Below are 13,702 nucleotides of genomic sequence, written 5' to 3'. Positions count from 1 at the left end.
ATACCAGGTTAGATCTCTTTCTTTGTTCAGTTTTTACTGTGCAATGTTTGCTGTGTGTATGTATTCTACTTTTATTTAAATAGAATAGTTTCCACAATTACATGAACTTAGAAGGGATTAGTTTCTACTTTACCGTGTTCAGCTAAATGGATCCAAATTCATGTTTTAGTGTAAATCTTTCAAGTACATGTTGTTAGACACAGAGGTGAAATCATGGGTCACAGAGATTAAATCAGTTGCCCAGACATGGGTAAGCAGTCCTGACTTGGTATCTTGGGCAGCAGATACTTTCCAGGGAAGGTGAAAGAGATGCTGAAGGAAGGCTATCAATGTGATTGTAATTGTTTGAGGGGACCAAACCCAGTTTACCCGGTCCTCAGTAAAGGATTTAAACATAACTGCTCTGGAATATTAGTCTTCAAACAAGTTTTGCTTGCACATCACAAAAGAATCTTGAAAATCCATGCCCCTTCTTTAAAATATATTTTTGAATTGTCATCTCACAATTTTTATTATAATTTGGAGGAGTTGCAAATTGTAAACACTGGCATGTTTACAATAAAATAGTGGTAGGCTCTGGAGTAAAGCTGCCTAGGTTTGAATACTGTCTTTCACTTACTAGCATTGTGACATTAGGAAGTTACGTCACCTTCCTCTGCCTCAGTCGCCTCATTTATGAAATGGTAATAGTACCTACACATAAGGTTATTGGGTTATAATGATATTTAAATAATTTCCATTGGGTTATAATGATATTTAAATAATTTCCTGCATAACAAGGCATGGAATGTGCCTGGAACATATATATGCTTTATGAGTGTTTGCTTTTATTATTATTATCCATTAGTTTCCATTCTGTAAGTTTTAACTTCATATATCTTAGAGCTCTGTTGTTAGGTGACAATATGTTTATGCATTTTATATATTCATAATAGACTGACTTTTTTATCATAATAAAATACCCTTCTTTGTCTCTAGTAACAATTTTTGCCTTGAAGTCTATTTCATTTCATAGTTTGCATGATATATATATAGATTTTTTTCTGTATTGGTCTTCTACTCTTGGTTTCACCCTGAACTGTGTGCCCTCTTGGAGCACCTCTAACGTAATATGAACCAAGATCACTTGATCTCTGCTACACTTCTGATTATACTTAATGATCTTAAATATAAATGTGGATTTTACAGTATTATATGTGGAATAAATAATATTTCTTTGACTTCTGTGGAAGCTAAAAATTATGATATATTGCTTGAATGTTATTTGTCTTTAAAGTCATTGCAAGGCCTGGATTTTTTAAAATTTTACTTGCGTCTTAAGTTGCCCTACTTCTCAGGCAATGTTTATATTTATCTAGGCTACATCTATTTCCCCTATGCTGTGACCTCCCAAGTAGGCTCCTTGGTAAAGATTCAACCAAATCAGGAAGTAACTTGGAGAGACACAGTAATACACATCTCCTAATAAGAAGTCACTATCTAAACTGAACAGACAACTCCCAAAAAGGAGGACTTTTTAACCCTACTTTACAAGACCACTTCCCTCTACTTAAAATTTAGAAGGAGCAAAGCCTCTGAACTTAGATAATGCTTCCCAAACCAGAGGATGAAGCCTAAATTTCAGAAATTCCAGGCAAACTATTCATCATCTAGCAGTTGATAAAATGAAACTTCCCTATTTTTTAAATACCATGTATATTGGGGCTGTTCATATTAAGTAATGTGATTTTTATTTCTACCCACACTGTTTATACCCATGTTTATTCATTTATGAACAACTGACAGCAAAAAGGACCTTCACACAGCTCATTTGACCCAATAAGCAAAACATTACAGACAAGTGGACACAGAGGCTTAAGGTTTCACTTTGAAAACCTAACCATGCTTAACACAGAATAAGATTTACATTCATAGCAATGTCAATTACAGTGACCCCTTGCAGGATGCCTTTCTGTATCTGTGCTACTACCAGCCTGGTCGGCTACCATCACTTCTTCCTTGGTCAACTGAAGTAGCCTCTAAATCAATTTCACCAAATCCATTCTCAGTTCACTTTCTAAAGGGTATCCAGGGAGATCCTTTAAAAATACACACCTGATCATTCCCTCATAGTATAAAGATCTGGCAAGGACCTGAATCAGCCACCCCAACCTACTTCACCAGCTTGATTTTATGCCACACTCATTGTATTTTCTGACAACAAACCTCACATTTATATTTCTGTTCTCATAACACAATCTTATTTTTTCCACCTCAGAGCATTTGAACATGGCCTTTCCTCTGCTTGGAGCTGGTTCCCTCTGTGTCTAATTAATTCTAACTTGACCTTCAGAGTTCATCTGAAGTGTCACTTTTTCAAAGTAACCTTCACTGCCTGCCTAATCCAGATCAGAATTTTGTCCTTCTTAGCAATACCACAATTATGAATAATTGATGGCATAATTTAGTGTTAGTATCTGTTACCTCCAAAAGAATATAAATTCCACAGATTCTAGGACTTCAACTTGGTCATTACTGTGTTCCTATTGCCAGTACAGGGAAGTAATCAGTAACTGTATGAGTGGAATTTATAAATGAAATGAAAGCTGAAGAGTTCACAAAATGTTTTCACATAGTTTACCTTATTTAATTCTCTACCAAAATATCTATATAGTAAATAACAATATTCCCATTTGATAGATGAGGAAACTTAGTCCTAGCATGAGGGTAAACAAATACCTTTCTTAGTGAGACAAATAACTCACTCTGCTCAGTTTCTCCCTGACAGTAACATTAAGGAATGTCTTGTGAATAAATATGATTGTCTACCACCAAAGGTGTATAACACTTGGATAAACGTATTTTCCTTAGTAACATGATATAGAATTATCATCATTTTATTGGTCTAGGCCTTCTTAAATTACCTATTTATGTTAGCTTATATAATTTCTTGGGCTTTAGATTTAGTCCTATTGATTTAAAATAGAACTTCCTTTTACTTATCCTAAAACATCTATTTCATAATTGAAAATAAATGTAACTGAAATCCCCTTTTTAATTTTCATTGTTTCTGTAGTCAATGGAACACCTCTGTTAATTTAGTAACATCAAAATTTTCTTTCATATATAACAGAAATGATGTGTCCATGATATAAATACCAGTCTATAGGCCAAAGTACTCCAGATAAGAAGTCAGGGTGAATTTGTTGTGAGGCTATGTCTTTGAGAGTGTGAGTTTGTGTGTGTGTGTGTGTGTGTGTGTACAAATTTAATTTTCTTTTTCAATCTAAATGTCATCTTTAAGCATTTACTCTACTTCCTCTTATTCCCTAGAGAACACAAGGCAATTTCTCCTTTGGTACTTTTATTAATACGCCTTAAGTAACAGTTTCACTGTGTTCAATCATGAAATTCCTCTTCCAGTTTGCTCTAAAATCTGTAAAATAGGCAAGTCTGAAGCTTCAAATGCTTACACCCTCAAAATAAGGTTTGACATTTAGAAAGTATGTCAAGTGCCCTACTGCTTGTTTGACACACATCAGTATAGAATTCCTAAACAATTTTACCACTAGGTACCACAAAATGAACCTTTAAATCTGTATCTAATACTCCTTACATGTTTTTCTACTTATGGGTATAGAGCATTACATAATATTGAGCATGAAATTAATTTTAAAAGCCAAACCATAGCTTCATTTCAATACTTTTAACAAAATCTTTTGTCAATTTTGTTGGTATTTCAGCAAGGAGAGACTAGATACCAAAATTTGAGTCCTGTTTCCACTTTGTAATTATTGATTTGAGGCATGTTAGTCATCTTCTTCATGAGTTAATTTCTACATTAAAAAGAAGATAATAAATACACAAAGATGTCCAAGGGCTCAAATTACAATGATGCAAGCCATTTCAAATTTTCAAAACCAAACACTGAATTCACTGAACTATAAAATGATACCGATGGGCATAGGTCACTTACATATGATTTTCTTACAAACTAAAGCAATAGAAAAACTGATTGTATATCACCTCTTCTGTAACTTCTAAACATACAACCACTCCCCCCGACTACTTCTAGCCCAGCTCTTCCCATGTGCAGCTCTCTCCTTCTCTTACTCACATTTGCTCAATCAAGTCAATGCTATTCTTTGGGTAATTACTTTAACATACATCTGTAACACTATTACTCTTCCTATAGACACCAATCTGTTACGTTTTTTCAGATAACTTTCTAAGATTATCTATCTATTCCATTTTGTACCATAATCCCTGAATCAAAGACTTCTTCTATTGTTGCTTTGCCTTTCTAAACTACTTGTCTACTTTATGTAATAATTAAAACCTCTTATGAAATTTTAAATAAAATATATGAAATCAGAGAATACCCAGATCTCTTAAAATTTGAGATCAAGGTTATTTAGAAGTTGAGAAAAAAATTAAAAATAGATCATTTTCTGAAAAGATGTAGCAAAAATTAAATAAACATAATCATGTCATTTGTAAATAATGACAGCTTTGTGCCCTCTTTCACTAAAGTATTCTGTGTGTGTGTGTGTGTGTGTGTGCGTGTGTCTATTTTTTTTCTTGCATTATTACACTGGCTAGTAGCTCCAGTAAAATATTGAATAAAAGTGGTTGGAGTGGATACCTTTGCCTTACTCCAATATGATTTGTACATAGAAAATCCAAAGCAATTTTCAAATAGTCTATTGTGATAAAAAGGAATTTAACAAAGTCACTAGATACAAAGTCAAAATATAAAAATCAGTTGTATTTGTACACCCAAGCAATGAAAACTTAGAAAAGGAAGTTTAAAATAATATTATTTACAATAGCATCAGAAGACATGAAACACTTGAGAACAAATCTAACAAAAGATTTGCAAGACCTCTACACTAAAAATCATGAAACACGGGTGAAAGAAATTCAAGAAAATCTAGGTAAGTAAGGAATATTATGTTCATTGATTTAAAGACTCAATATTGTTAAGATGTTCATTCTCCTCAAATTAATATATAGATTAAATTCGATTCTCTATCAAAATTTTAACAGCCTAATCATCAAAAAATCCATAAATAACAAATGTTGGAGAGAATATGGAGAAAAGGGAACCCTCATACACTGTGGTGGGAATGTAAATTGGAACAGCTACTATGGAAAAAAGTTTGGAGGTTCCCTAAAAAGGTAAAAATAGAGCTACCATATGACCCAACAATTCCACTCCTGGCTATCTATCTGAAAAAAAATGAAAACACTAATTCAAAAAGAAACATGCACCCCAGTGTTTACAGCAGCACTATTTACAACAGCCAAGACATGAAAGCAACCCAAGTGCCCATCAACAGGTAACTGGGTTAAGAAGTCGTGTGTGTGTGTGTGTGTGTGTGTGTTGGAGTATTACTCAGCCATAAAAAAAGAATGAAGTATTTCCATTTGCAGCAATGTGGATGGACCTAGAGAATATTATGCTTGGTAAAATAAGTTAGACAGAGAAAGACAAATAATATATATCAGTTATATATGGAATCAAAATATAATACAAATGAATGTATATACAAAACAGAAACAGACTCACAGACACAGAAAACAACCTTGCTGTTACCAAAAGGGAGAAGGACAGGAGAAGGGATATGAGATTAAAAGACACAAATTGGGTTTCCCTGGTGGCACAGTGGTTGGGAGTCCGCCTGCCGATGCGGGGGATGCGAGTTCGTGCCCAAGTCCGGGAGGATCCCACATGCCACAGAGTGGCTGGGCCCATGGGCCCTGGCCACTGGGCCTGTGCATCCAGAACCTGTGCTCCGCAGCGGGAGAGGCCACAGTGGTGAGGGGCCCGCGTACCGCAAAAAAATTAAAAATAAAAATAAATAAAATAAAGGACATAAATTATTACATGTAAAATAGATAAGCAACAAGGATTTACTGTATAGCACAGGGAATTATACCCAATATCTTATAATAACCTATAACAGAATATAACCTGCAAAGATAGTGAATCACTATGCTGTACACCTAAACCTAACACAATATTATAAATCAACTATACCTCAATAAAAAAAAAAGTTGAGCAGCCTATTTAGAAGAAATAGACAAAATAAATCTAAAATTTATATGCAAATGCAAAAAGGACATGGAATAGCCAAATACACTTTTAAATGAGGAAAAATATTGGAGAATTTATCATCCAAGGGAAGTGGAAATATATGCCCACAAAATATTTATATATCAATGTACATCCTTATTCACAATAGAAGAAATGAAAATAACATGGAATATCCATCAAAAGAGGATTAAATAAAACTTAATATATCCATATGTTCATAAAATTAAATAATAATCAGCAATAAAAAGAGTAACTATTGACCCACGCAACAACATAAGCAAATCCCCAAAATATTAGGTAATGGAGAAGCAGTCAGACAAAAAGAGTTCAAACTGTATTATTCCAATTATATTAAATCAAAATATAAGCAACCTAATCTATCCTGATAGTGTTTGGTGGGGAAGGGATTATGAAGGGCTGGGAAGAGTTACAAATTGCAAGATTTGGGGGTATAAAAATTGTCTACGTCTTGCTTAATGCGTTGTTACAAAGTTTCATTCAATTGTCAAAAATTCAAACTAAACAGTAAGATCTCTGTGTTTTTCCAAATAATGATTTTATTTCAATAAAACAAGATTAAACAGGCTTCCCTGGTGGCGCAGTGGTTGAGAGTCCACCTGCTGATGCAGGGGACACGGGTTCGTGCCCCGGTCCGGGAATATCCCACATGCCGTGGAGCGGCTAGGCCCGTGAGCCATGGCCGCTGAGCCTGCGCGTCTGGAGCCTGTGCTCCGCAATGGGAGAGGCCACAACAGTGAGAGGCACGTGTACCTCAAAAAAAAAAAAAAAGAAAGAAAGAAAGTATGGATATGAAGCATGAACCAACTGGAAAAGAAATGCCATATGACTATGCAAAAATACAAGACAGGGGGGAAGTGCAATGAACAGTAAAAAACAAAGCCTGGAATAAAATAGAATCCAAGTGACTTTTATACCTCTTGCTATTTGCCTGGTACAAACAACCCCATGAGGAAGGTGCTATTATTACAGATTAAAGAAAAATGTGTTAAGCAACAAGCCCAGGGCCACAAAGTAAGCAGAGCATCTGGTATTAACACAAGCATCAAAAACAGACATAGGTGAATAAAGTGTTAGGTGGTGAAAACTGCAACAACAACAAAAAAATTGACACTGAACAATGATGAGAATTATGCTTACAGAACAGTGTACACTGTCATTTGCCTCAACAAACAAACAAGCAAACAAAAAACATAACATACAAAATTCAGGAGATGGGAAAACTCCCAGATGGCTAATATTCTCACCCTTCATAGCAGTGAGTAAATTGATGTCCTCTATAACTGAACTGTAGTTGAAATTTCAGGGTGTCAACTTCTTAACATGGAATACATGGAATCATATAGGATTCTAATAACTTCTACTATGAAAAATACTTGTTGAAATTTAGCAATCCCTTTAGTTTAGCCTCAGGTTTTTCCTGATGTTAAATTCAGTTAGAATGACATTTAATACATTTTAGTGTGAGATTACATTTTTATATCATCATTGCTATCTATTTTTTATGCATCGAGAGATGACTAGAATGATGTTACCAAATGCCAACACTGTTAAAAATTCTCAATGGTGGGATAGTGCAAAATTTGGTGTCATTCTTCTTAGTAATTTTTGGTATTATGTGTGTGTGTTTTATTTACATAAGAATATGGGGAGGCTGTGGACGCACGCATGTGGGCAGCTCACCGCCAGCCTTACAGACGCGGACCAATGGTCACTGAGGCTGCTAGGCCTGAAAGCAGCGGAAGCTGCGGCGACCGGGGTCAGAGAGAGCAAAGTATACGTTCTTATCAATTATTTGCTATAATTGCCTGCTACAGAGGGTGACCTTCTGTTACAAATATGTATCATAGGGTAGTCAGCCTACCCAGGAACAAGAGAAGATTTTTCAATACACTGGGATAAAGATGACCTCTGTTACACTGGAAGCCACATGTTGATCATGGCAAAGTCCCTGTCAGCCACCTTATGGACTGACCACATTGAGGTAGACTCAGACTACCAGAAACACCTTTCCTAGACTGTTCATGTCAATGTGAGATTGGTTTCAGGGCACTGCCGTGTGGCTGACAGGGTCTTGGTGCTCCAGCCAGGTGTGAGGCCTGTGCCTCAGAGATGGGAGAGCCGAGATCAGGACATTGGTCCACTAGGGACCTCCTGGCTGCATGTAATATCAAATGGTAAGAGCTCTCCCAGACATCTCCATCTCAACACTAAGACCCAGCTCCACTCAACAACCAGCAAGCTACAGTGCTGGACACCCTATACCAAACAACTAGCAAGACAGGAACAAAAGACCACCCATTAGCAGAGAGGCTGCCTAAAGTCAAAATAAGGTCACAGACACCCGAAAACACACCACTAGACGCAATCTTGCCCACCAGGAAGACAAGATCCACCCTCTTCCAACAGAAAACCGGCACCAATCCCCTATACCAGGAAGCCTACACAACACACTGAAACAACCTTAGCTAGTGGGGGCAGACACCAAAAAAACGAGAACTATGAAACTGCAGCCTGAGAAAAGGAGACGCCAAAAACAGTAAGTTAAGCAAAATGAGAAGGCAGAGAAACACACAGCAGATGAAGGAGAAAGGTAATAACCCACCAGACCAAACAAATGAAGAGGAAATAGGCAGTCTACCTGAAAAAGAATTCAGAGAAATGACAGTAAAGATGATCCAAACACTTGGCAATAGAATGGAGAAAATACAAGAAATGTATTAACACAGACCTAGAAGAACTAAAGAGCAAACAAACAATGATGAACAACACAATAAATAAAATTAAAAATTCTCTAGAAGAAATCAATAGCAAAATAACTGAGGCCGGAGAACAGATAAGTGACCTGGAAGATAAACTAGTGGAAATAACTACTGCAGAGCAGAATAAAGGAAAAAGAATGAAAAGAATGGAGGACAGCCTTAGAGACCTCTGGGACAACATTAAACACACCAACATTTGAATTACAGTAGTCCCAGAAGAAAAAGAAAGGGACTGAGAAAATATTTGAAGAGATAATAGTTGAAAACTTCCCTAATATGGGAAAGGAAATAGTCAATCAAGTCCAGGAAGCACAGAGAGTCACATACAGGATAAACCCAAGGAGAAACACGCCAAGACACACACTCATCAAACTATCAAAAATTAAACACAAAGAAAAAATATTAAAAGCAGCAAGAGAAAAACAACAAATAACATACAAGAGAATCCCCATAAGGTTAACAGCTAACCTTTCACCATAAAGTCGGCAAGACAGAAGGGAGTGGCAAGACATATTTAAAATGATGAAAGGGAAGAACCTACAACCAAGACTACTCTACCCAGCAAGGATCTCATTCAGTTTCGACAGAGAAATTAAAACCTTTACAAAAAAGCAAAAGCTAAGAGAATTCAGCATCACCAAACGAGCTTTACAGCAAATGCTAAAGGAACTTCTCTAGGTAGGAAACACAAGAGAATGAAAAGGCCTACAATAACAAACCCAAAACAATTAAGAAAATGGTAATAGGAAAATACATATCGATAATTACCTTAAATGTAAATGGATTAAATGCTCCCACCAAAAGACATAGACTGGCTGAATGGATACAAAAACAAGACCTGTATATATGCTGTCTACAAGAGACTCACTTCAGACCTAGGGACACATACAGACTGAAAGTGAAGGGATGGAAAAAGATATTCCATGCAAATGGAAATCAAAAGTATGCTGGAGTAGCTATACTCATATCAGATAAAATAGACTTTAAAATAAAGAATGTTACAAGAGACAAGAAAGGACACTACATAATGATCAAAGGATCAATCCAAGAAGAAGATATAACAATTATAAATATATATGCACCCAACATAGGAGCACCTCAATACCTAAGGCAAATGCTAACAGCCATAAAAAGGGAAATCGACAGCAACACAATAATAGTAGGGGAATTTAACACCCCACTTTCACCAATGGACAGAGCATCCAAAATGAAACTAAATATGGAAACACAAGTTTTAAATGATACATTAAACAAGCTGGACTTAATTTATATTTATAGTACATTCCATTCAAGAAAAACAGAATACACTCTCTTCTCAAGTGCTCACGGAACATTCTTCAGGACAGATCATACCTTGGGTCACAAATCAAGCCTTGGTAAACTTAAGAAAACTGAAATTGTATCAAGTATCTTTTCCGACCACAATGCTATGAGACTTGATATCAATTACAGGAAAAAAGCTGTAAAAAATACAAACACATGGAGGCCAAACAATACACTGCTTAATAACCAAGGGATCACTGAAGAAATCAAAGAGGAAATCAAAAAATACCTAGAAACAATGAAAACAAGATGACCCACAACCTATGGGATACAGCAAAAGCAGTTCTAAGAGGGAAGTTTACAGCAATACAATCGTACCTCAAGAAACAAGAAACATCTCAAATAAACAACCTAACCTTAGACCTAAAGAAATTAGAGAAAGAAGAAGAAAAAAACCCAAAGTTAGCAAAAGGAAAGAAATCATAAAGATAAGATCAGAAATAAATGAAAAAGAAATGAAGGAAACAATAGCAAAGATCAATAAAACTAAAAGCTGGTTCTTTGAGAAGATAAACTAAATTGATAAACCTTTAGCCAGACTCATCAAGAAAAAAAAGGGAGAAGACTCAATTCAATAGAATTAGAAATGAAAAGGGAGAAGTAACTACTGACACTGAAGAAATACAGAGGATCGTGATAGATTAGTGCAAGCATATATATGCCAATAAAATGGACAACCTGGAAGAACTGGACAAATTCTTAGAAAAGCACAACCTTCCCTAGACTGAACCAGGAAGAAACAGAAAATATAAACAGACCATTCACAAGCACTGAAATTGAGACTGTGATTAAAAATCTTCCAACAAACAAAAGCCTAGGACCAGATGACTTCACAGGCGAATTCTATCAAACATTTAGAGAAGAGCTAACACCTATCCTTCTCAAACTCTTCCAAAATATAGCAGAGGGAGGAACACTTCCAAACTCATTCTACGAGGCCACCATCACCTTGATACCAAAACCAGACAAGGATGTCACAAAGAAAGAAAACTACAGGCCAATATCACTGATGAACATAGATGCAAAAATCCTCAACAAAATACTAGCAAACAGAATCCAACAGCACATTAAAAGGATCATACACCATGATCAAATGGGGTTTATTCCAGGAATGCAAGGATTCTTCAATATACTCAAATCAATCAACGTGATACACCATATTAACAAATTGAAGGAGAAAAACCATATGATCATCTCAATAGATGCAGAGAAAGCTTTCGACAAAATTCAACACTCATTTATGATAAAAACCCTGCAGAAAGTAGGCATAGAGGGAACTTTCCTCAACATCATAAAGGCCATATATGACAAACCCACAGCCAGCATCATCCTCAATGGTGAAAAACTGAAACCATTTCCACTAAGATCAGGAACAAGACAAGGTTGCCCACTCTCACCACTCTTATTCAACCTAGTTTTGGAAGTTTTAGCCACAGCAATCAGAGAAGAAAAGGAAATAAAAGGAATCCAAATTGGAAAAGAAGAAGTAAAGCTGTCACTGTTTGCAGATGACATGATACTATACATAGAGAATCCTAAAGATGCTACCAGAAAACTACTAGAGCTAATCAATGAATTTGGTAAAGTTGCAGGATACAAAATTAATGCACAGAAATCTCTGGCATTCCTATATACTAATGATGAAAAATCTGAAAGTGAAATCAAGGAAACACTCCCATTTACCATTGCAACAAAAAGAATAAAATATCTAGGAATAAACCTACCTAAGGAGACAAAAGACCTGTATGCAGAAAATTTTAAGACACTGATGAAAGAAATTAAAGATGATACAAATAGATGGAGAGATGTACCATGTTCTTGGATTGGAAGAATCAACATTGTGAAAATGACTCTACTACACAAAGCAATCTACAGATTCAATGCAATCCCTATCAAACTACCACTGGCATTTTTCACAGAACCAGAACAAAAAATTTCACAATTTGTATGGAAACACAAAAGACCCCGAATAGCCAAAGCAATCTTGAGAACGAAAAATGGAGCTGGAGGAATCAAGCTCCCTGACTTCAGACTATACTACAAAGCTACAGTAATCAAGAGAGTATGGTACTGGCACAAAAACAGAAATATAGATCAATGGAACAGGATAGAAAGCCCAGAGATAAACCCACGCACATATGGTCACCTTATCTTTGATAAAGGAGGCAGGAATGTACAGTGGAGAAAGGACAGTCTCTTCAATAAGTGGTGCTGGGAAAACTGGACAGCTACATGTAAAAGTATGAGATTAGATCACTCCCTAACACCATACACAAAAATAAGCTCAAAATGGATTAAAGACCTAAATGTAAGGCCAGACACTATCAAACTCTTAGAGGAAAACATAGGCAGAACACTCTATGACATAAATCACAGCAAGATCCTTTTTGACCCACCTCCTAGAGAAATGGAAATAAAGACAAAAATAAACACATGGGACCTAATGAAACTTCAAAGCTTTTGCACAGCAAAGGAAACCATAAACAAGACCAAAAGACAACCCTCAGAATGGGAGAAAATATTTGCAAATGAAGCAACTGACAAAGGATTAATCTCCAAAATTTACAAGCAGCTCATGCAGCTTTGTATCAAAAAACAAACAACCCAATCCAAAAATGGGCATAAGACCTAAATAGATATTTCTCCAAAGAAGATATACAGATTGCCAATGGACATATGAAAGAATGCTCAACATCATCAATCATTAGAGAAATGCAAATCAAAACTACAATGAGATATCATCTCACACCAGTCAGAATGGCCATCATCAAAAAATCTACAAACAATAAATGCTGGATAGGGTGTAGAGAAAAGGGAACACTCTTGCACTGCTGGTGGGAATGTGAATTGGTATAGCCACTATGGAGAACAGTATGGAGGTTCCTTAAAAAACTACAAATAGAACTACCATAGGACCCAGCAATCCCACTACTGGGCATATACCCTGAGAAAACCATAATTCAAAAAGAGTCATGTACCAAAATGTTCATTGCAGCTCTATTTACAACAGCCCAGAGATGGAAGCAAGTTAAGTGTCCATCATCGGATGAATGGATAAAGAAGATGTGGCACATATATACAATGGAATATTACTCAGCCATAAGAAGAAACGAAATTGAGTTATTTGTAGTTAGGCGGATGGACCTAGAGTCTGTCATACAGAGTGAAGTAAGTCAGAAAGAGAAAGACAAATACCGTATGCTAACACATAAAAATGGAATAAAAGAAAAAAAATGTCATGAAGAACCTAGGGGTAAGATGGGAATAAAGACACAGACCTACTAGAGAATGGACTTGAGGATATGGGAAGGGGGAAGGGTAAGCTGTGACAAAGTGAGCGAGTGGCATGGACATATATACACTACCAAACGTAAAACAGATAGCTAGTGGGAAGCAGCCGCATAGCACAGTGAGATCAGCTCGTTGCTTTGTGACCACCTAGAGGGGTGGGATAGGGAGGGTGGGAGGGAGGGAGATGCAAGAGGGAAGAGACATTGGAACATATGTATATGTATAACTG

This window comes from Mesoplodon bidens (genome assembly GCF_964165515.1).
Source record: "Mesoplodon bidens genome assembly, chromosome: 6".
NCBI lineage: Eukaryota > Metazoa > Chordata > Mammalia > Artiodactyla > Ziphiidae > Mesoplodon > Mesoplodon bidens.
Note: the sequence above shows the minus strand (reverse complement) of the source record.